A 26,331-nucleotide genomic window follows, 5' to 3' on the forward strand; every position below is an offset into this window, starting at 1 on the left:
GGGGTTTTGTCCTGGTTTGGCATGACAAAGCTCTACTGTGATCACTGGAAATTGAGGGAATGGGAAAAAAATATTGCAATTTCATACTGTGTTGGCACTAAAGTTATTTTTTGGCATTTCTTGAATCTTTATTTTCAAATCACTATGGTGAACCTCTACAATTATTTGTGAAAGGAAATCATGTTGAAAGGATTTTGTGTTTGAGACTATATCAACAATGGATAACCACATTAGTTAATGAAGTATGCATTGGTGTTTGTATATTGATGCCAACATATCCAGCCAAAAAAAGTTAAACATTTTACTCCAGAAATCACATATTTTGTTTGTGTATTATTGGCAGCACATGCACAATGCGAGTCTACCTAGAATTTGCAAGCTAATAGTTGTTTTTTTGTTTGTAGCCAGTCTGTTTACACAAAATAGTCTGGGTTTGACTTTCTACAGTCAACAGGAACTTTTGGAAATTGGTTTTATTTATCACAACAGTGACATTTTAGACATTCATCTCATCCCTGTTGAGATCTCCAAGATATCGGAGGCTATGCACTCTTCCCGGCAGGGAGGAAGTGCTCACAGGCTGCGTCAAGATTGTAAACAAAGACGAGGGAGGCGCGGAGGTTTGAGAGCTAAGCTAAGGCTAAAGCCATATCGGCTCTCTTTACCTAGCATTTTTCTTGCTAATGTATGGTCTCTGGCAAATAAGATGGATGAACTTTGACTTCGTATTGCTACCAACAAAGGATTAATGGATTGTAACATCATCACTTTTATGGAAACATGGTTGAATAGTGGCATTCCCGATAGCGCTATTGAATTAGCTGGTCTCTTTACTCTACGGCTGGACAGAACAGTGGAAGGCTCCGGTAAGATCAGAGGTGGGGGTTTATCCATTTATGTGAATAAAACCTGGTGCACAAACTCTGCTATTGTTGAGAAACATTGCTCTGCTAATGTAGAATTCCTCATGATCATGTGTAGACCTTTTTACCTACTGAGGGAGTTCACTTCTTTAATAATAACTGCTGCATATATCCCACTGGATGCTAATGCCAAGCTAGCAGTGAAAGAACTGTATGCAGCCATGAGCAAACAATTAGCATTGCATCCTGAGGCTGCCTTCATTATTGGGAGTGATTTTAATCACTCTAACTTGAGAACAGTACTCGTTAAATTTCATCAGAGTATTTTATGTCATACAAGAGGGAATAAAACATTGGATCAGCTCTACACTAATGTTGAAGAGGCATACAGAGTTTTCTCTCCCCCCCACCTAGGACAGTCTGATCACCTCCCATTGTTCCTACTCCCTAAATACACACCACTCATCCAGCGTGTGAAGCCCTCTGTGACTAAAATCAAAGTTTGGCTGGAAGAATCAGATAATATACTGCAGGACCAATTTCAGCACATGGACTGGAGTATGTTTGCCTCTCAAGCTACCTCTGACTCTCACACGGACATTGATAAATATACTTCCTCCATTTTGGATCATATTAACTTCACGATCAACAGTGTCACAACTGAAAAACAGATCATCATATATCCTAATCAGAAGCCATGGATGAATAGGGAGGTCCGTCCCTTGCTTAAGGCTCGAAACGTTGCCTTCAGATCCGGTGACAGACAGGCCTATAGTGCATCTAGGGCCAATTTGAGAAGGGGTATTAAGAAAGCAATGCGTAGCTATAAGCTAAGTATTGAGGATCACTTTGCTAACTCCAATCCTCGACGCATGTGGCAGGGCATCCAGAATATTACCAACTACAAGCCTGCCTGTTTTACTCCCTCATTTGCTAATGTCTCGTTTCTTGATGAGCTAAGTGATTTTTATGCTAGCTTTGAACGAGACAACCAGGAGATAGTCACCAAGATCAGACCCTCTGTAAACTTACACTCTCTACCACTGAAGTCTGTGCTGTTCTGAACTGGATCAACACATCAACGATGACGATGACTCAGAATACAGGAAGGAAATGCAGTGCCTAGCTATGTGGTGTGCTGACAATAACTTATTACTTAATACTAACAAGACCAAAGAGCTCATTGTGGACTTCAGGAAAAAGAATGGTCACACACACTCTCCTATATACATTAATGGGAGAATGGTAGAACGTGTCACTAGCTTCAAGTTCCTGGAGATCCACCTCTCTGAGGACTTGTCTGGTCAAATTAACACCACTAGTCTGATTAAGAAAGCTCACCAGCACCTTTTCTTCCTGAGATTACTGAGGAAGAATCACCTCTCCTCAGCTATTCTGACTAATTTCTACCGCTGCACAGTTGAGAGCATCTTAACTAGCTGTATCTCAGTTTGGTATGGAAATTGCACTATAAAAGAAAAAAAGGCATTACAGAGGTGGGTGAAAACCGCCCAACACATTATAGGGATTCCACTTTCTGCCATTGTGGACATTCAGAGGAAATGATGTCTGCATAAAGCCCACAGCATTGTTAAGGACTCCTTCCATCCAGCCCACAAACTGTTTACTCTTCTTCCATCTGGGAGGAAGTTCAGGTGCCTGCAGTCTAAGACCAGCAGGCTAGGGAACAGCTTTTACCATACAGCGGTTTCCTTGCTGAACTCCTCAGTTCGTTTGTCCCCACACATATGCTGATGCTTCCCTTGATAATATATGATGTATTTTGTATAATTCTTTGTGTATTTGTATTTATATTCAACGTGTCCATAAACATTTTGTACAGTTGTATATGTTCATATATGTGCAGTCACACCTATCTTTGTGTGCTCGTGTACATACATTTTGTTGTGTTTTCCATTGACATATTCATAGATGCCTTACATATTTGCATACATATATTTATATTTTACTGTTGTTTTGCACTCTGATTGGATGCTAACTGCATTTTATTGCCTGTATCCATGGCAATGACAATAAAGTTGAATCTAATCTAATCTAATCTAATCAATATATGGAGAATTATGATGTCAATACACAATAAGAGATAAAGAATATGATTTTCACTACAAAAGATAATTCTCCTAAAACACAGATAGTTCCCATATGAACTGAAATAATAGCATGCCACTGAAAAAACATCAGAAGTGAGAAAAGTGTGGAATGAGATTGAACAAACTTTAATGGTTAAAACTTATTAGAAAATATAGCAAACTAAGGGAACTAAAGCCCTTTTGAGAACATGATGTGGTGCACATTGGATATTGCATCTTGATTCTTCTGGAGCTCAACCTCTCTGGACAGTTAAATGTTGACTTGGCAAGGCACATACAAATGTATGAATGCATCAAAAGAAGAAGATGTAAACTTGCATGCCCAGATTTAATACTGGAGGTTCTTTTGATCTTCAATGTGATACTTTTTCTGTTCTCCTGAGGTTCACACACATTTTTCCAATAAGTGAAAATATAACTATGAACTTAGCTTGATTTCTGAAGATTACATGGACATAGCCATGCAATTTTCTTGACAGAAGTACTTTGCCATGACCTCCAGTATTTATTTCCCTGTAGTCTACAGCAGTGGTGGGATTCAATTTTTTTTAAACTACCGGTTCTGTGGGCGTGGTGTGGCTTGGTGGGCATGGCAGGGGAAGGTTATTGAAGGTTATTGTAAAATCTCCATTCCCACCCCACTCCAGGGAAAGGATACTGCAAAATCACCATTCTCTCCCCACCCCACTAACCTGCTTTCCAGCTCTGTTCTCCTGTGCAGGGCAACAAAAGAAAACCCAGCTAATCAGCTGGGACTCAGGAGGCAGAGAATAGATGGGGCAGGGCCAGTCAGAGATGGTATTCCGTACTCAAATTTTCTGCTACTGGTTCTCCAGAACTTGTCAGAACCTGCTGAATACCACCTCTGGTCTACAGATCTGGATTTTCCCAATGGTTCCATCCAAGAGTTAAGTCCTGCTCTGCTTAACTTTCAAATGCAGGCCAATGCTGCCATTTTCTGAACTGATTCTTATTAGGGCTGTGCAAGGCTTTGAAGGACTGCTTTGCTTCAGGGTTTCTTTGAGAGAAGCATCTCTTCAAAGCTAATTCGAAACGGTTGCAGTCTCCTGCTGTTAAGCAGCAACAGAAATTGCTGTGCTGTTATACTTCATAGTGCTCTGGCACCCATTTCTGCATGTTGAATGACATGAAGAAACTTCTGTGCATATTGAATGTGACATAGAAGGCAGAGTGATGTGAAATGCCTCGGTGATACAAAAGATTGTCACCTTTGTGCCTCACTGAAGTGAACATGACAGCAAGAAGCGCCTTATTAAGGCAGATAGTAGCTGCCTCACATGAACTTAATATTTATCCATTTATTGAATATTGAAAGACAAAGTTGAAAGACAGAAAAAGTATTTATGTTTGTGCATGTGTTTGTGCATGGGTGTTTGTGTATATGGAGAGAGAGATCAATAATCGAAGTGTGAAATTATACAGAGATATGACTGCAATATGAAATAGTGACTTGTATGTGTAAATAGCCATCACACATCTGCAGTTTGCTGGAACTTTAATGTCCCTTCACTAACAGATATATGTTTTTCCAATGAAAATAACTGTATTTCATCCATCCATGAACCACTGAATGGCATGATATGTATGTATGAATCAGATGTAAGCTTCTTGCTTGTATTTTACTGCCTTTTTATTGCCTTTTAAAAACTCCATCAGCAAATTTTGTTAGCTGATTCATATACTTTGGGGAAATAGGGAAAGAATGTTGTTTAATGGCTTCAGCATTTTCTGTTCCCCTGCCTGCTATAATCTGTAAAGTGAGGATGAAACCCAAAAGGTCTACTTCAAATTTTATAGATGATGTGACATAAGGAAGTGTGATTTATCTATGCATCTTTCCCAAGAAAATCAACCTGAATAATATCATGACATCATACCATCAGAGAGATGAATGAAACCAACAATCTGCTCAGTATAGGAATTCAAGTATTAAAGTAGTCCTAGCAAATGGCTCTTTGAATACTCTCATCAAAGTTGAGCTCAGTATTCTACAGAAGAGGTCCTGGAACTTCTTTAGTTATATTTTCTCAAAATTATATTTATCCAGTTTGTTTAGACTCTTGTCTTTCCTGTAAGATTTAATTTATCCTAGTTGTCTTTATCTGTATCTGTTATAAAAAAAATATTCTGAATCTCTCTTAAGTTAAGAAGCCCAAAACTGGCCATAGTACAATGCAAAATAAGAAAACTATTCCTTAATAGTGAAATAATTTTCTACAATGAGTGAATGAATGAATGAATTATTTATTGCCAAGTGTGATTAGACACACAAGGAATTTGTCTTTGTGCATGTGCTCTCAGTGTACATAAAAAGAAAAGAAACATTCGTCAAGAGTCAAGAATCATAAGGTACAACACTTAATGATAGTCATAGGGTACAAATAAGCAATCAAATCATACTAGGAAATAGTCAATATAAATCGTAAGGATACAAGCAACAAAGTTACAGTCATACAGGAGGAGATGGGTGATAGGAACAATGAGAAGATTAATAGTAATGCAGACTTAGTAAATAGTTGGATAGTGTGGAGGGAATTATTTGTTTAGCAGAGTGATGGTGTTTGGGAAAAAAACTGTTCTTGTGTCTCTTTGTTCTGGTGTGCTGTGCTCTATAGCATCGTTTTGAAGGTAGGAGTTGAAACAGTTTATGTCCAGGATGTGAGGGGTCTGTAAATATTTTCACAGCCCTCTTTTTGACTTGTTCAGTATACAGGTCCACAATGGAAGGCAGGTTGGCAGTAATTGTTTTTTCTGCAGTCCTAATTATCTTCTGAAGTCTGTGTCTGTCTTGTTAGGTGAACAAACAACACAGTTGCTTTTCTGAAAACCATATCACATTCTTGATACATACTTATGATTATCTACAGGTCCAAGCTCCTTTTCATGACAACAATTACCAAGCCAATATCTCATATTTTATAGCCTTTTCTTATTTGTCTCTATTTTTTATTCTGCCTGTATTAATAACAGATGAATATCATCCTTATTTTATATCTATCTTTGGAAATGTAATGCAATCTGCAAATTTGGTGCACATTCATTCCAGCTGTCTAAGAATCTAAGCCATCAATGAAAATGTTGAAGACCATACACAGGGCCCAAAATTTGAGACACTCCACTTGATACTTCAAATAGTCTGATGATAAATTGTTGATATGAAATATTGGAGTATGGTTTGAAATCAAACGGGGTTAATCCTTCATGTTAGCCCAGCTTAGGAAAAAAACAATGTAAGAACTTTATTTTCTTGTTGTAGGGTATGATAACAGAATTTGGAAAGCCTGCCAGAGGTTCTCTCTGTCTCCGCATACAACATGTGGAATTAAGGCAAAGTTATTTTGAGTCTCTTTGTCATGCTTTCTCCCTTCCTAGGACTAAATTGTTATTTATATTCTCTTGTATTGTTGTATTATTTTCTTGCTAACAGTAGTGTTAGCAATTTTTGAATATCCTCATCAACTCTATCTACAACTGAGGATACAACTTATGCAATTTTGTTTATTCTCAACTAGGTTGCTATTCAGAATCAGTGGTGGGATTCAATTTTTTTATTACTGGTTCTGTGGGGGTGACTTGGTGGACGTGGCATGGCTTGGTGGGTGTGGCTTGGTGGGCTTGGCAGGGGAAGGATACTGTAAAATCTCCATTCCCACCCCACTTCAGGGGAAATATACTGTAAAATCTCCATCCCCTTCCCACTCCTGCAGAAAGGTTACTGCAAAATCCCATTCCCTCCCCACCCCATTAACCAGCTTTCCAGCTCCATTCTTCTGTGCAAGGCAACAAAAGAAGACCCAGCTGATCAGCTGGGACTTGGGAGGCAGAGAATACATGGGGGTAGGGCCAGTCAGAGGTGGTATTTGCCGGTTCTCTGAACTACTCAAAATTTCCGCTACCAGTTCTCCAGAACTTGTCAGAACCTGCTGAATATCACCTCTGTTCAGAATCTATGTAGTTTCATTATTTGATAGTTGTTAAATTCAAGATATATTATGCTTACAGTATTCCCATCCTAAGGCTATGCAGAGCTTCAAATCTTAAAGAAAAAAAAACTTCACGAGTGCATTCAGGTAGTATCATTTGATAGTTCATGTAGCTGTATTTTTTTTCCTGGATTCACAAAGCTTCTTCATTTCAGTGTTCTTACTAGAAAAGGTGTGTATCTGGCTTAAGGGATACAATCAATCAATTTTAGAGTTGTCACAGACCAGCATAGGACTAATAATATAACTATTATCTAAAAATAGCAGTAAAAATATAAAGTCATATTGATAGAATAAGATAAAAGTAAAACTATTAATATAAAATTATTAGAATACAGGAATTAAAGCATACAAAATCCTATAAAATTACAGTTAGATGCTGGACACCCCATTCCATAATCTTTAAAATATATTATCAATAAAAAAAAAAGGAAAACAAATGAATAAATCGATGCAGCCATTTGGCAATCATCATATTAATTTCAAAGTGGTAACAAAATTATCACAAATATTGCAAAATATCCCCAGGTATTGAGCTGTCAAAGATATTAGCATATTCTTCTGGTTTGCTTTACTTCTATTTAAATATAGGGAAATTTAAATATTTCACCATTTTCCTTGGTGATCTGTTCTTCCCACCTGCTTTATATGCTTGTTTTGAGTTTCAGATTTTCAGAAAAAAATCTTAGCAGGCACATGTTTTTATCTACCTTGTTACCCAATGGTATTTTTATTTCTGCTTCTGCTATCTTTTTCGTTAGGAATTCCCTATCTAGATTTCATTTTCTTAGTAATTGATCTAGCTGCAATACTTCTTAAGGTGCTGAATTTATTAACATGTTATTTAAGTCTATAGTTTGAATTTGATTTGATTAACTCTAGTTTCCCTTAAAATCAAGAATTTTGGAATTAAATGGATAGTTTCCTTCAAAAATTTCAGAATGTCTATCTTATTCAATAAGTCCTTGCTACTTGTTATGGTCAAGTCAAGAATAGATGATCCCTTGGGTCTATCCATTTTTTGAAGGAAAAAGTTTGAAAGACTGGTCAATATTTACTTGGAAGGACTATGCGGGGCAAAGTTGTCTCCCAAAAAATGCTTAGGATAATTAAAATTCCCATCACTACTACATGCATCTTTGAAAAAATTACATCTTGCTTTTGGAAAACTTCACTGAAGCTTTGGTTTAGTGGTTGAATACTCAGTTATACACTAACCCTAGAAGTTCCTTTAGCTCTTCTTCCTATTATTTTCAACTGACAGCATTGATTTCTCTTCCAATGAACATTTTTTTTAAATTCACAAATAGAACATTTCCTCCCCATTGTGTTGCTTCTGTTTCTTTTGAATAAATTATATTCTTTAATTGCCATATTTCAGTGATGAAACTCATTGCACCGGATCTGAATTATTCCAGTAAAGTTGAGTTTGTCATCCTACAATAAGAGTTCAAAGTTGTTTTATTTATTTAACCATACTCACATTACACTGACATTTGATATGATTTATTCAAAATGGTATGTCAATGGTGATAATAAAATAATTTTTGTAGAGTTTGTTTATATTCAAGTTGAACTATACAAAAGGCCATCTGTCAGTTGGCTCATAGTCAAAGGCATGGGAGTTGGATAACTGGTTTCTGCATTTCTTTCATGTCCATTTGATTGCTATTTCGGTAGTAAATATTTGACTGTTGGAAGTAGGATGACCTCTTCTGTATTGCCAGAAAAAGAAGAAATGCCAATGCATCTCACAAAAAAGGGAAGGGAGATGCTACGTATCATGTGTGTGTGATGATTTGTAAATGCAAATGTAGAAATAATTACTGCTATTTAAGTGGAAATGCTATATATGGGCAACCAATTCAAGTCATGATGGGTAGTTGTAGGAACAGAAGCAAGAGGACAAGCCATTAGACAGGGGAAAAAAAACCTTGATACTGAATATTGGTGCTGTGTTCTGGTCCTACAAGTTCCTGCCCAGGCCCTGGACCAGTTGGGTTTCAGACCCAGTTATGGGACAGATATGGCATTAGTCACTCTTGTAGTCACTCTCTGGGCATAATACATCCTTTCTTGCTCTTTTGATCTTGTGGCAGCTTTTGATAATATCAAGCATGGTATCCTTTTAGGCTGGCTGCAGCAGCTGGGGCTGGGTGGTAGAGTCATCTACTCCTTTCTTTAAGGTCAGTCCCATTTTGATAGCAAATGAAAGGTCAATTACACAGCGACTCCATTGTGACTTGGTGCTTTCTTTACTCCTTTTTAATAACTACATGATATTGCTGTGTGAGATCACCCAACACCATGGGATGAAGTATCATCAATATGTTGATAATAACTAAGTTTGCATCTTCATCCCAAGTGATGCTGTACTTGCCCTCTCACAGTGTCTGGACGGTTACAGGGTTTGGGATGGGGACAAGAGGCTTTTGATGAACCTTGGTAAGACAGAGTGGCTGTGGTTCAAGAGGCCTTAGGACTTGGGAGTTTAATCATCCTTAGTTCTGGATGGAGTTGCACAACCTCATACAGACCTGGTGCATAGTCTGGGGTTTTCCTAATCAAAGAGCAGGTGGCAGTTGTGGTTAGGAGAGCCTTTGGTGAATGTCATGTTGTGCACCAATTGCACCCATTCCTGGATTTTGAGACCCTGTGCATCCACATGGGACTACACTTGAAGAGGATTTGGAAGCTACAACTGATACAGAACTCAATGGCACAGACATTTCTGAGGCCCTTAGGTGGCATATATGACCTTGATGTCACACAAGCTGTATTGGTTGGCATTTTTGTTTTTGGATCCAATTAAAGGTTATGGCCATTATCTTTAAAGCCCTATATGGCATGGGTCCAGGGTATCCTAGGTATTGCCTTACTCCAATAGGATTAACCCACCCCACTCCTTCCAGTGAAAAAGCCCTACTTCAGATTCATTGGCTAAAGAATTTTGGCTGGCAGGGACCAGGAGAAGAGGCTTTTCTGCTGTGGGCCCCACCCTCTGGAATATTCTCCCATTGGAGGTGAGGTCTACTCTCAAATTCCTGGACTTCCTAAAGAGCCTAAAAACCTGCTGCTTGGTTGGAACCCCAACAGGAGTCTGGTATATAGGGGGTGGATGATGGGTTAACGAAGATTTTTCATTCCAAGCCACACTTCATCATGGTTTTTAACTTTAACTTTTCTGTTCGATTTTAAACTTTTTATTATATTGTAATCATTCAGAAACTTTGTGCCAGTGAATGGATGGTGTAGCAATTTAATGAATAAATAAGAATAAATAAAATATATCTCATTACAGCAGACTGTCATGGAGCCCCATAGTAACAGAAAAATATCTTTTTTCTCTTCCTTTTTTGAGGTTTTTAATTTTCACCTATACTGGATTTACAGTAGATAGGAGCCTTTCAAAGAGAGATCACCTTAAAATAGAGGTGTGTCCTTGGATTGTTCTACAAATAAATGCCTGTCTTTTGTAAAGTAAGATACATGTTGATACCGATTACAGAATCAAAAGACTAGAGTCAGCAGATGATGGTGATGATGAAGACAAATTGAACCTGTATGCCATCTGACTCTGAATAACTCTGGGCATCTCACAACGATCATAGAAAAGTGCATTAATGCTGAAATCTCATGAGATTTTGATATTTTTTCATTAGATCTCACTGCATAATGATGAAATATTTTGTAATCTGCTGAACTTATTTCATCAAAGTGGTCATTTTACCATTTACACACATGTATATGTATATGTATATGTATATGTATATGTATATGTATATGTATATGTATATGTATATGTATATGTGTATGTATGTATGTATATATATTCATATGAGACCCTTTGCAGTGCTTCTCGAAAGTTTTGACATGGGTGGGGGCAGCAGAGATCCCCCAATAGCAGGCTGATCCTCCCCCTATCCAAGCCCCACATGGTCTGGATCCTAGCTCTTTTAAGTTGGCCCCTGTCCCAGAACCGCTTAGTCACCTTTCTCTATGTGGCTATTATTTATCTTTTCCAGTGGCACTCTTTGGCTCTTTAGCTTACAAATCAACTTTTGATTTTGTTAATAGGCAATTTGCCCATTTCATGCATTTCATATTGTGTCAAGCACTTTGGCAGGCACTAAATGTATTCAACTCATGCAGGGCACATAGATGCCATGAAACCATTGCACATTTGACTGAATGGAAACAATAGCAAGAAAGCAACAATGGAGGAGTATTGAAGAACGGAGCTGTATGTACTATGAAAACTCTCTGTCTATTTCTCATCTACATATAAAAGATGCTCCTAGTTAATAATCTTGAAATAAAAATTAAACTGATTAGCTTCTGAACATGAAATAGGAAAGGATATTTGCCCCCTCCCCCCTCAGGCAGTAAAATATATTGGATTGACATCCTGCAATGAAATATAGGATCCATTCCATTCCATTCTAATTTATTTAATACATTTCTGTGATACCTCAATCCCAAAGGAAATTCTAGGAAGTTTATATATTAGGATTAAAACACACACATACATAATGTGATAATAACATCTAAAGCCTATATATGGTCTCAACCATGCTGAACTTTCATAAATCCTTAAAGATAAAACTGATTTCATAGGCCCTGGAACAAGAAGAGTTGCAATGCTTTCCTTGATACCAGACAGATATTAGACTGATACTCGGCCAGTCCTCTGTAGAGAATCTTTATAAATTTTTGTCTTATAATTTGGCTGTTTTTAGACTTGCAAGTTTGTTTCCTTGAGATAAGAAAGAGCTTGAATAATATGTTTGGAGGAAAAAAACAATTTTTCTTGTACTACTTAAAAAATATGAACACATTCAGCATGTAGTGTAAAATGATCGGAATAAAATTTTTAAAAATACAGCTTTTTCAAATTTCAGTTATTTTTTATTATTTTACTAGAAATATACTGTTTCCTAAAAAAAGCTTAAAGCAAGTGGAAAAAATAGAGATGGTGGAACTGTGCAACCAAAATAATCATACAGAGCCGAAATAATATTTATGAAAACATCCGTTTAGATCCCTTTAACCTTTTGAATCAGTGGACTTAACAAGTGTCTAATTTCTGGTTTATGACCCCTGTAAACAAAATTAGCAGAAATTATTGAGAGTCAAAAATACCGCCATATTTATCTCAAAGAAAGCTCCAGCTTTCTCCACCTGAGGAAAATATCAAACAATCCTTGCTTCAATAAAGGCACTTCCAGAGGAATATTATGAATGATCTTGAAAACACTCCAGGTCACTATGTTTCCATGAAGTGAGCTGTGTAGAAGACTTGAACTGATTTATTTACAGTGTATATGCTGTAGCTGAAGCATGCAAGAGGCAATAGTTTTGTTTTGTTTTCTTTTAGCCCCTTCAGGAAAGCTTTGTCTTTTAAAAAGCACAATCAAGTAGTTTACTACATAACCAGGGGTGGGATTCTACCAGTTCACACCTATTCACTAGAACCAGTTGTTAACATTCTAAGCAGTTCAGAGAACTGGTTGTTAGAAGAAATTACTGGCCTAATCCTGTAAGGAAGGCAGAAAGGAAACATTCTGGTGTTGCTTACAGAAACTGTCTCTCCGTTAACTCTTATTACATTCTTGGCAGGACTAGACTTCCTATCTCAGGAACGTCTCTGGAGTTTTTTTTTTTTGCCCTCCTTTGCTGGTACTTTGCTTGTGTGGAGTGACCATTCAAAGTTACAATGGCACTGAAAAAAGAGACTTATGACCATTTTTCATACTTACGACTGTTGCAGCATCTCCACAGTCATGAGAGGCCAGGCGAGGAGATGTGTGCCTCGATGTGAGTGATATTGAGTTGGCCACACCCAGCCAATAACATGACCACCAAGCCACGTCCACCCAGTCACATGACCACCAAGCCACGCCCACCACCTAAACCACACCCACAGAACTGGTTGTTAAAAATTTGAATCCCACCCCTGTACATAACTAAGTAGGTTTTGTGTTGCTTTTTAATTTCCTCTGGAAATAAAGAGAACTTTATGTCCGCCACAGGGGTAAGCCAGTAAATACTGTGAACATTATTCTTCAGATGTGAATGAAAAGACTTTAAAGGGAGTTTATAACTGAACTAATTGTATATTAATCCATTTTTGATTTGACCCCTGCAAACTCAGTTCCCCACCAAAACTAATCATTGAAATTATGTCCTTCAACATTCTTCAACCTATTGTTCAGATGATCTTCAATATGCTATGTTTGCTAAAGATTGTGGAATTAACATTCAACATTTGGAAGTCACCAAGAAGGTGATAGCTGGTTAAGATGCACTCTTTATTCATTGTCTATAGTTTGGGGCAAGAAACTTAGAATCCTAACATAGGGCAAGATTTATCTGCTGTGTATGTTGTCTACTAAGTGGGTTCTTTTACTCCAAATATAAAACAAAGGCTCACTTTTTCATATCTCTATCAATATTTGACAAGTGGATGTCAGCAGGATTGTCAGAAATTGATGGTAATGTGGAACAGAACTACCGTTTGTATGGATTCACTGATTTGACCAGTAGTTGCATTACCTATACCTGGATGCAAACCAAATGGAAAGACACAGTGGCATCATCTCATATGCAGTCTTGGCTCTTTTGTGAAGACCTCACCAGCAAAAGAATAGCTGTTCCTTCCACATCCATGTAATGTTCTCTTTACCCTTCTTATGCTAAATTCATCTTAGTTTAGCATGAATAAATGGATTATACACAGTTAGTTGTTGGATTATAGGTGCAGACACCTTCTCAGTTCTTATGCACTTTCTTTGCCAGTTGATGATACTTAATGGATTCAAAAATTCTGTAAGTGAATAATGGAGCTAATTGGCTCAGCTGGGATTAAGGCGGACAGCTAACTTTAAAAGTGCCATTGCACAAAGACCCTGCCAAGAAATTCAGAAATCTCTTTTTTGTAAGTTAAGTTTATATATGGTAAAGACCGTGTGCTTTGTTTCAAGTTAAGTGAAACAAAGCACACAGATATTACCATATGTATTATGCCAATCACAGCGTGTTAGAGAGATTTTCAGGAATAAGTGGTGCTGGCAGGGGAAGATGTGACAAAACTCATACAAATTTAAGTTCTTGTCTATGAACAATTGTGTCACAAAAGTCACAATGCAAGCAGATAATAGCATTGTTTAATTTTGTGCCTGCCATGGCTGACTGTACAGTACCACCACAGAGTGGAGACTTTGCATGGTGCAGCACCAATTTGTATATATCCATCATAGATAGTGAGGTCATTAGGAATGATGCTGTACTTATTTCCAATCTGCAGTTCTTTTCCAACTTCCAAATTTTAATGGCAGTTCTTTTCCAACTTCCACTTCCTTCTCTAAATGATAAAAACAAAACAAAGCAAAAAAATAATTCTTAAAATTCTTCACTTTATTTCATGGAGGGCTATTTAATGAAATTTCCAAAATTTAGGAACATAATGGAAAAGGTACAACTGTTTTATTTTCTAATATCCTTTTTCCCCACTGTAAGTGGCAATAACAACAATTGTGCCAGAAGCTTAAATAGCACTTTGCATTTAATTTATTTATTTTATTTGGAGTATTTGTTTGCCACCCACTCCCTGAACAGCTTAGGACAACTTAGAGAAACTCTATAAAAACAATAGAAATACTGTTAAAACAAGATAATAAAAGGGGTATTTTAAAACAATTAAAATATTAAAACTGTTGCAACCCACAAAAGAACTGAGTAAACAAGTATATTCTGAGCCTCTTCCTAAATTGTGATATAGGTGGTGGTGTGGTGGTGACTTGCTTCAACTTCAGAGTTTTTGTTCATCAATACATGCCCTGTCATGGAAAAAAAAGCAAAACTAAGTATAGATACCAAATATTTCTGTGGTGAGATGGGTAAAAAGGACCCATATGTTACATTCATATGACTAAGCAGTTCTATAAAGGCATGATGATAAACCACGTAAACAGTGGTGGGATTCAATTTTTTTTACTACCGGTTCTGTGAGCGTGGCTTGGTGGGCATGGCAGGGGAAGGATACTGTAAAATCTCCAGTCAGAGGTGGTATTTGCAGGTTCTCCGAACTACTCAAACTTTCCACTAACGGTTCTCCAGAACTGGTCAGAACCTGCTGAATACCACCTCTGCATGTAAGTCTTTTTACACAATTGGGAAACTACTCAGATGAAAGAATGTAACTGGAACCAATGAAGCTAAGTCAACAAGGAGTGATATGGGATTTAAAAAGCACTGTTCCCTCTTATGGGCCATCCTCAATGGCTATCATGGAGAGCCCATTAAACCTTGGATAATTTTGATGGGTGCCATATAAATTTAATAAGTAAGTAAGTAAGTAAGTAAGTAAGTAAATAGTACCTTGAAGTTCGGAGCTCATGTTTTTCTCCTAGAACATTCTCCTTCTGATAGGAACAGTATTTCATCTGAAACTCATTAAAAAATCCTCTTGGCATGCCTGTTACATAGCTGCCCCAGTTTTCTGGTTTCAAGAAAACCCAAAGAGCACACCTGATCTTTAAGGAAGCGTGTAATCCCAGCCACAAAATTCATTTCTCCTGAATCCTGAAGTCCAATCCTTAGAATCTGTAATAAGACAATCTTCTTTTTGTTGTGGTTCAGCATGTTCACCCACATCCAATCTCTTACTGACAAAAGATGTTGAATTCTGAGTTCCAGAAAAGGAGAGATATACCTGAAAATTATCATCATTTTATAAATAATGACAATGTTCCTATAAATCTTATAAATCATCCTTCTAATTAGTTTCCTGGAAGAAAGAAGATGTCAGATAACATTGGAGAAGACTGATATCCACACTTTTGATGTTCATGGGACAGAAGACTAACGTTCACAATATAATTCCCAGAGGTAGTTCCACAGTACCATTTTATAATAGTACCGGGAAAAGAAGGAATGGATAGTACTAGAAAACTGCAAAATGGAACTTCAACCCCAATTCTCTCAAGCACAAGCACTAAACTTGGTGTTGTACTGGAACACTATCCCAAAAAGTTGAAACCATCCCAAGAAGCAAACAATACTGAGGCAAAGCCTGAAAGTGAGGCAAAAATGCTTGCATTGAAAATCTGAGGCAGATGAAGCTCAGATTTATTTTTTCAAAGCGAAGAGAAAACCTAGCCTGAACAGAAGACAGATGTGATTTATTCTGTGATGAAAATATAATTGTTCACTTCACCAAAAAATCTTTAATGCCCCAAATGTCAACTTTGATGCCTGTTCTTGCCTTTTGTTTAACTAAAAGTAATTACGTTTGCAACAGATTAAGCACTGAATTTTATTTTTCTGCAGAATGGTGGAACTTTTCCCTATCTCTCCTTTAAGTACCATTGGTATCACTTAGATTTTGTAGTGTGCTCAGACTGATTTCTTTTAAACATATAGTTTAAATGAGTGAAAATTAAAAATTTCACTTAGATAACTCTGACAATGACACATATCTTTACCTCTAATGAAAAGATATGGCAAATAAATGCTAGCCATCAACAAGACATTTGATTTGTTTGAAAATGCTCTCATACCTCTCTTTTCATTTTTCTTATGATTTTCTTTAATCCAATTATAAAGTCTCTTTCCCTAGGTAGCCTGCAAAGTAAAACCTTTTTAAAAATCTTATTAAACACATACAATTTCAAATAAGAGCTATTGTATCCAATATTATAGCATTCAGTTAAAAGCCAAGGATATCATATTAAAAAGAAGCTACTTATGGAGCAATTGTAGGCCTTATGGGAAAGAACAGCACAAATTAGCAGTTATCTCAAGGAAGTTCTTATTTCTAGGATCAAGGTGGTTATTGATCATGGTGGCAGATGAATATGTTGATTCTCTGACACTTATTTGAAGTCATGAACATATCTATATAGATATAAGGATGCTTCAGCTAACTCAGACCCCCAATCATTTAGGATTTTAATAAGCACTTTGAATCATGTCCCTAGAAATGCTCTAATAATTGTGCAGTTGTTACAACTTTTGTAATCTTTAAATATAATTTTTATAAGATCCAGATTGCTACATTTGAAATTTTAGCTGTCTTCAAGAGCAACTCACACAGAAAGAACTATAACAGCATGGCTGGATTTAATTAGTGCATTCCTGAGAGCTATTCTATTTTGCTAAAATAGAGTTAATGTTGATGAATTATTTATCCATTTATTTTCAAGTATTTAAATGACGATGACTTTTAGATGACCTATTTCAAAAGTCATCCATATTACTCAGCAACTGTACTTCTCTTGATACCACTGAAATCAGGAGGACTTTGCTCTTGGTTCTTTAGGGGAAAAAATGGAATCTTGTTCAATGCCAGATTAAACCCATATCCAGACTAGCATGTTTTTTTTAAATCTTGGCTTGCTTGGATTAAAGAATTGCTTTATTAACCATCAGAAAGCCATCTCCTAGCCTCCATTTAGAAGTTTCTTCATCTTTTGAATGCGTTCTTAAAGGGAAGAAAAAGAAAGATAGATTAATGTATTCTCTGCATACTATCATGCAACCTAGATTTCCAGAGGACCCACCCCAATAGTTTTACATAAATATTAAACAGTCTGGAAGGTTGTTTTTTTTAAAAAAAGAATACAATGTTCTTCATAGATAAAAGATCATGAAACAGAAATCCCTTAATATCATAAGCTGACACTAACACATCAATTGAAAACCTTTCCTACAACTTAGCTAAAGCAATTTTAAAGAATACCATAGTTGATAATATTGAATATTCGCCAAAGCTTTCTTTTCCATGAAATTGGGATTGAAGTCAATCTGAAATGAAATGGATCCAAACTATCAGCATCCCCACCACCTGGATTTCAGGATTGATGTAAACATTATAGATATAGGGTGATGTATGCATTTTGCTTTTTCAGGAAGCCACTGCTTCTTAAATACAACATTTTCCCTGCCCCACCCCCAATTCAAATGGTCCCAACCCTGTTAGCTTTTTATTTGTTAAGGCATTGAAAATCCTGGCTGTTTCCCCAGATGTTTAGATTAGGTGGTTAGATGAGCTCCTCTATTGTTAATGGAATACTGCTCCCTCACCCCAATCTTGATTATTTGTCAAGGTTGAACTGCTTTTAAACATTTAGGTCTTATTGCTATTCAACTTGCCAAAGAATTGAGGAGGGGAGGGAAGGGTGAAAGAATGCAGACGCTCCAGAGACAGTCGTACTAAGACGTACCAGATCCCACTAAGGACACTAATGCAGGTGTCCTACAGAGAAGTGAAGTGTTCTAAATGGGCAATTCATAATTGGACAATGTGACCAAACTGGGGTGGGGAAAAGCTATTGTTTAACTATACAAGCATTGTGCAGGTTTTGATTCTTCAGTGCCAAAATGGTGTATCCAATAAAGTTTTGCTTTTGGGATTTCAAAGTTCCTGAGAGTCTACTTTTCTTGGGTTCGCTTGTCAGACCATTGACATATTGTTTATCCTTGAGTGCCTGGGATAATGTATATATTGTGGGGTCTTAATCATGTGTGTTTAATCATGTGAAGAAACAAGCAAAAGCAATGAGTAGTACCATCATTCAATATCAAAAGGGGTTTGTTATAATAACAACAATAGCACGCTGATTATTATAACAGTTACACACAGTAACAGATTTACTACAAAAGCAACAATAAGGCAGTATAAATTATAATTTATTGCAATCCAGATTTCCAGCCCAGGGGATAAGGGACTACATGGCATAATTCGACCTTCAAAGAATAAGATTCACAAGTTCAGGTTTCACAAGCTAAAACATACAGTACCTATAACATAGGAGGAGATGCCAATTATAGCCTTTTCTGATTCTATTACAAATGTATTATATACTTACAGAAGTGGTAATTTTAATCATTATGCAGAATAAATTGATCACAACAAGATGACAGAGTGTTCTTTCTTCAAATTTACATTTAGTAGGTCTTTCATTATTCAGAATTATTCTGCTGGTTGACATCATACTGATATAATAATGGTTGATAAGCTACTTCTCCACATACTTCCTATTGTGTTCAGTCATATTAACTGTAACAACATTTGCGTGTCACACTTAACAAGGTTGTGAGCAGAATATGATAAAAAGATCTAAACCCAGCCAATTAGTGTTTTATTTGGGGCATGTTTGTGAATATCATAACCTTGTCAAATGGGGGCAACTGCCTATCCTGCTTGTCAGTACCCCCAAACTTTTACAGCAATACAACAACTAAAAACAATACCAATTCTCTACTTTAAAATTAACTATGGGAGTCCTGATAGCTACTGAACATGACTTCCTGACTGGCTTCAGGGGCCAGGCAAGCCATTGACATCCTGTGGGTTATTCTTCTTTAGCAATTACAACCAGCCATGTCCCAAATGGAAAGAAACATCCAGAAAACTAGTGATATAATGAACTTTACTAGTAGGGCCTCTGGCTATTAGTACTTCCTGGAAGAAAGTTGTTAGAGACTCTGCATCCATAAAATAGTTTCTTGTATAATTAGCAAAACTGCATGGTGCCAAAACCTTTTCTATGGAGATCTGATTAAGTTTGGAAATAACTAAGGTAAATGTGTTGTTTGGACATGGTCTGTGAGTTTTCCACCATTCACATTCTCATCACAGAGCTAGTTCTTCAGAATGACAAAAGAAATCATCCATCTTTGCAATTTGATCATAGTTCATACCAATAGTCCCAGTTATCAAATATTTCTGAGTGGTGCTTCCGGTTTGAAGGCGGTTGCAGTGGTGGTCAGAAATGGACACCACAAAGAAGAACTCGACCGGAAAAGAATGTGCAGAAGGAAGATAAGAAGTGAAAGTTTTGGCTGACCTGGTTAAATTGTAAAAGCAACAACTAAGGTACCCTGGAATTTAAACTTACAAAAAAATAACATCACTCCCAAAGAAGAGTCGGAAGCAGCGAAGGAAAGTGAAAAGGGAAAGGTTTGCCTTTTTTCTTCTTCTCTCTCTCCTTCCCTATACTGACAACTAAGAGACTTAAATAAGAAATCGGAAAAATCCGCTTTGACATTAATAGGCAATTAAGCTGAAAATAAAACAAAATGCCAAAGGGATAATAAAGATTTCTGGACACTAAATTTTTTTTTTCATAAGCAGGAAGGGAGAGAAAAAGAATAAGGGCAGGATCTGGAAGAGGGAGGAGACTGCCTAGAATTAAAAAGAATCTACAGTAAAACTTCAACAAGACTTCTAAAAGATACATTTTAACTGAAACTTTGTAACTAAACAGTAACCCCAGGAAGAGAAAGTGAAAAAAAAAGAGCAAAAAGAAACAGCTTGCGTGTATTTGGATTATTTGATGATCTTTGGATTCTTGGTTATTACATTTGAATGACTAAAATTAATTGGATGGTTGTTTAAAAATTTATACAATGGCACCACTTCTGGATGAATTGAAAATGGAACTTAAAAGGTACAAAGAAGATGCACAAGAAGGGAAGGGTTCTTTTGGCTTCGTTTTTCAATTCTTAGAAATGGAGATTTGGAACTATGAGAAAGAAATGTCTGCAAAACAAGAAGACTGGGACAAAGAAGAAGCCATCTTTAATGAACAAGTAATTCTATGTGGGGAAGAAAAAGGAAAGGGGGGAAAGAGAATGGAGAATTTAAGACTTAAAAAAACAACCAAAGAAAAGAAAAATAATTTGAAAAATAAGTATAATACTGAAAAGCAACAGAAAAGGGGAATACAGAAGAGAGAAATAGAGGTAGAGAGACAAGGGGGTAAAAAGGGGAGAGAGAAGAAGAGAGGGAAGAAGGAAAAGATAAGAAGTTACAAAGGACCGGAGCAAGATATAGAGAAACAGGACCTATTTAGAGATAATGGGTGAAAATCTAACTGAAAAAGGGATTCTGTAAAGGTACATAAGATTGTATTGTTATATTAGTAATAGAAATAACTTTAGAAAATTGTGGCTATTCTGCCTTAGCTATTTTGCCATAGAACAAATCTTGCCCAGCACGTACACCACTCAGGGCAAATTCCACTGAAACTGACAGGATTAACTACAAAAGTCTGTGTCAGCTAGAAACTGTGTATTTGGTATTAAGACATGTCTACCTGAAAACTATCAGTCATGTAGTTTGCTCCTTGTGTCACGTATCTTGGTTTTAATGATTAACTCTGTAACTTCTTTGTTTCCTGCAATCACCCCGCACCCCGTTTTGAAAACAGCACAATAAAAGGGGACAGCGCAAAGCAATCGGGGCCGCCGGGACAATTCCATCTGCCCCAGGCGCGATGTGTTTCCTCACCTAAAGAAACTGTTTGTTTTGTGTCTTTTTCTTTGTGCCTTGGCACTCACCCTCGCGAGGGCTCCGCTAAATTATTTCTTGAAAGGAATTCAGCAACAGACTGGAGAATTGAATCAACGGACTGGTCGCTCGACGCGACAACTGGGGGCTCGTCCGGGATCCTTCAATTTTCTAGTTTCACGGTGTGACTTCTGTCTAGGGGTGCATCGCCTTCACTCCCATTTCTACGCACCTGGCAAAGGCTCCGTACGAACGTAAGTAATGGGCTCCTCACTTTCCAAGGTTTCGTCAGGACATAGGGACGAACTTTACGATTTGGTGAAGAAGGCTAATTCCTTTCAAAAAATCAATGGTACCACTGTGTACCCTATTTCTAAGAAATCTTTAAATAAATTTATAATTTACATAGAGGCACATTGTCCAGCCTATCCCTCTGCGGGAACTCTCCGCCATTCTCTATGGGAAAGATTAGGGAAATATCTACACGAAATTCCTAGAGCTCCCATGGATATACTCATTTCTTGGAGAGCGATAATGGCTGCTATAACCACTGTTTATCCGCCTTCTACTCTTCCTGAAACCTCTTTTTCCCCTGTTTCCTCTGATTCCCCTTCTCCTTCAAAAACTACTAAGCCTCTTGCGGCTCATCTTGACACAATTTCTTCCTTACCACCTCCGTATCCTGACATTTCTTTTCCTTCTCTTTCCGCTCCTTCTTCTCTTCCTGACCCTTCTCCGATGAAACCTGTGGGAGGTATTATAACTAATCTTCTGTCATCACCTCTGCCTTTAGAAACAGAAGATCCTTCTGCTTATCCTATGACTATTATCCCTGGTGCAGCGGGAGGCAATGTTCACAGCAACATTGAGTTTAAAGTTTTAAAAAATATAAAAGATGCAGTTACAGCTTATGGATTACACTCTCCTTATACTCGGGGAATACTTGATTCTTTGGTCACCGCTAATACTGTTATGTTACTTTATGACTGGAAAATGCTTTTCTCTATGCTTATGACTCCGGCGCAATATGTTGTGTGGCAATCTGAATATGAAAAAGGTGTTGAGGCTGAAATTCATAGGGGTTTGCCTGCTGGAGTAACTGTAGATCATTTAATGGGAAAAGGTCAATCCTCTACTCTAGCACAACAACAAAATTCCCCCCGTCGCAGTTTTGCCATTATTCATATGTGTGCTATGAATGCCTTAAAGCGAGTGGATGATTCAGATTCGCAGTCCACCCAAGCATTTTTGAAAATTATGCAAAATCCTGATGAGCCATATGCTTCATTCATCAGTCGCCTTCAGACAGCCCTAGATCGACAGATAGATAATTCTACTGCCAAACAAGAGTTACTTATAAAATTGGCTTTTTCCAACGCAAATCATGACTGTCAAAAAATTCTACAGCCAGTCGCTAATAAGCCAGGCGTGACATTGGCTGAGTTTTTACAACTCTGTAGAATTGTAGGAACAACCACTCATAAAATGAATACGCTTGCTACTGCTATCACTGCTTCATTACCGGATCCTAATTCCGCCTCCACTTCTCCTCCCGATGCTTTCGCTGTAACACGCAACGGCAATTGTTTTAACTGTGGCAAGCCCGGACATTTTAAAAATCAATGTCGTATGCCAGGGGGTGGGGCCGCTCTTCGTGGCCAAACCAGAGGTCCACCTCCCTCATCTAAGCCACAAACCATCTGTCCTCGCTGCCGGAAAGGCTATCATTGGGCTTCACAATGTCGTTCTAATCCTCCTCTCGCTCAGCCTTCGGGAAACTAATTGAGGGGTCTTCAGCTAACCCCGCCACAAAGGCTGAATTACCTGCCACAACATTTCCTGTTGTGCTGTTAGAGGATCTTGTGTATGATGATCCTGGCGCTATTTTCACTCTTCCTTTAACTACAACGCTTTTCAAACCTCTGCCTCCTTCCACACCTGTCTTACTTATTCCCAATTCTTCCCTTACCATAGAGGGTGTGGTTGCTGCTCCTTACTTATATGATTCTTCTGCTCTTAATAATCTTGCTTTGGCTGCAATAGGGGATCGTTGCTTTTCTTTAAAAAAGGGGACAGTAGTGGCTACGCTTATAATTTTGCCTCTTTTTGAACCTCTCTCCTTGTTTGCATTACAGCAGCCTGTCCAAGCTTCAAAACCCACTCTTTCTGTCACACTCAATGGTCGCATTTTTGATGGTCTGATTGACACGGTGCAGACGTTTCTGTTATTCGTTCCTCTGAATGGCCCTCTTCTTGGTCTCTCACAGAAGCTTCTTCAGTGCAGGGCGTAGGTGGGGCCCAAGCTGCTAAGGTCAGCTCTCATTGGCTCTCTGCTTCTACTAAGCATTCTACCTTAACTGCTTATCTTAAACCCTATATCCTTCCTCTACATTGTAACCTCTGGGGACGTGATTTACTCTCTCAATTTCAGGCTTATATTCAGCTACCATAGTTTTTCTATCTAAATGTCCATTTCTCCTTTATCCCTTACTCTTAAAACCTCTATTCCTGTTTGGGTGGATCAATGGCCTCTCACCAAAGAAAAATTGGAGGCTTTACATCTTCTTGTCCATCAACAGTTAACAGAGGGACATATTGAATCATCCACCAGTCCTTACAACACCCTGTCTTTGTCATTAAAAAGAAATCTGGCAAATGGCGCCTCCTTAATGATCTCAGGGTCATTAATTCCATTCTTCAGCCCATGGGACCCCTGCAGTGTGGCCTGCCTAATCCTAATTTGATCCCAGCTGGATTTGATCTCATAATAATAGATTTAAAGGACTGTTTCTTTTCCATACCTCTGGCACAAAAGATAGGATCATCTTTGCCTTTACAGTACCAGAGCTTAACAACTCTAAACCCACCTCTCGGTATCAATGGAAAGTTCTTCCACAAGGTATGCTAAATTCACCAACTATGTGTCAATTTTTTTGTCAATGAGGCTCTGCGGCCTTATAGATCTCAATTTCCTAGTTTTCTTGTATATCATTACATGGATGATATCTTAATCGCTGCCGATGGGCCAAAGGGGACGGTCCAAAAACCTTCCCGATCCTCTTGACCACATTAGCAAAAGCAGGGTTACATATAGCACCTGAAAAAATCCAGTCTCACTACCCGATGCAATATTTAGGCCACAAGGTTTTAGCTTCCACAGCATCTCCACATATCCCTTCACTCACACTTCCCCAGCCAACCACGCTGGTCCAATTACAGCAGTGCTTGGGGGTTATTAACTGGGCTCGACCATATCTTGCTCTAACCACACATATGCTATCACCACTCTTTCAAGCACTAGTAGGATTGAAAAATCCAGCAGATAAGGTCTATCTTTCAGATCAGCACCTAGAGGCTTTACAACAAGTAAACACAGCCCTAGCCACCCGATGGGTAAACCGTGCACTCACAGACACACCACCTTCTCTTGCTATCCTTTCCACTCATCAACTACTGACTGCAATAATTGTCCAAATATCAGATGCAAGAAATCTTCATATCTTGGAATGGCTACACCTACCACACACTCCAAAAACATCTATTTTTACTAGAGCAGCGCAAATGGCCTCTCTTATAGAAAAAGGGCATAAGAGAACCAAAGCCCTGATGGGAATGGATATTTTTACATTGCATATTCCTTTTAAGATCACTCAATGGGAACCTCTTTTTCAGACTTCCACAACCCTGCAGGACGCGTTGGAAGATTGGTGTGGCCAAGTGTCGTGCCACCTTCCCTCTGATTCACGACTGCAGGTGTTGCGGACAGTTCCTTTTGTTTTACAATCACCTTTTGTCCAACAGCCATTGAAGGAAGGCTTCACTGTATTTACTGATGGTTCAAAAAATATTGGAGCATGTACATGGTACGAAAATACTCAATGGCATAAACGTTTAACTACTTCACAAACATCAGCACAACAAGCTGAATTAGCTGCCTTCCTATTGGCACTGTCTCTTTTTTCACAACAACCTTTAAATGTAATATCTGATAGCATGTATGTTACCCAGATGGTTGCTCATATTTTCGATGCATATATCTCCCCTGTTACCCCTCCCTCTCTCATAACACTTTTTTTGCAGCTTCAGACCCTGTTGAAAAAACGAGGGAAACCCTTATTTGTAGCCCATATCAGAAGTCATCAGCAATTGCCTGGATTCCTAGCAGAAGGCAATCATATGGCAGACGAGGCTTGTAAAATTATGGCCTCCTCTCCCCTTCTCCAACAGCCTTCACCTGGGGAGAGTCATGATTATTTTCATCAAAACAGGAAAGCCCTAGTGCGACAATTTGGAATTACATATCAAGAAGCCACGGCAATAATTCAACAATGTCCAACATGTAGCTTGCAGGCCAAAGGTATCCCTGAAGGCGTTAATCCCAGGGGTACTCAAGCCTGTGATACGTGGCAAATGGATATCACTCATTATCCTCCCTTTGCTCCCTGGAAATACATTCATGTATCAGTAGATACTTATTCAGGGTTTATTATAGCTACATTGCAAAGAGGAGAGGCTACCAAAAATGTTATTAATCACTGTATTCGAACATTCGTAATGTTGGGATGTCCAAAAATTCTCAAAACAGATAATGGTCCTGCTTATGTCAGCTCTCCCTTTGCTGAGTTTTGTCATAAATGGGCCATTACCCATAAGTTCGGTTTACCCTTCAACAGCCAAGGTCAAGCGATTGTGGAGAGATCGCACCAAACTTTGAAACAGGCCCTTGATCGGCACTTGGGGAAAAAAGGCTCAGGCCCCCCGAACCTCCCAACGTTGCAAAATATCTTAAATGTTTGTCTTTATACTCTTAACTTTCTCAATCTTACTGGCTCTCCTCCTGCCACGGCGGCTTCCCGCCACTTCACCAAGCCAGTAGTTCCCTCTTCCCATCCTCTTGTCTATTTCAGACAGCTTCCAGATCCTGCGTGGAAAGGTCCTGCACAGCTCATCACCTGGGGAAAGGGTTACGCTGCTGTCCAACTTCCTGATCGAGTGCTTTGGGTTCCTGCTCGCTGTGTCAGACCTTACCATGGCAAACCTGACTCTGATCCTAATCT

Source organism: Notechis scutatus, chromosome 1, assembly GCF_049901735.1.
Source record: "Notechis scutatus isolate UNSWTSFEM ecotype Mainland chromosome 1, rNotScu1.2, whole genome shotgun sequence".
Classification (NCBI taxonomy): domain Eukaryota; kingdom Metazoa; phylum Chordata; class Lepidosauria; order Squamata; family Elapidae; genus Notechis; species Notechis scutatus.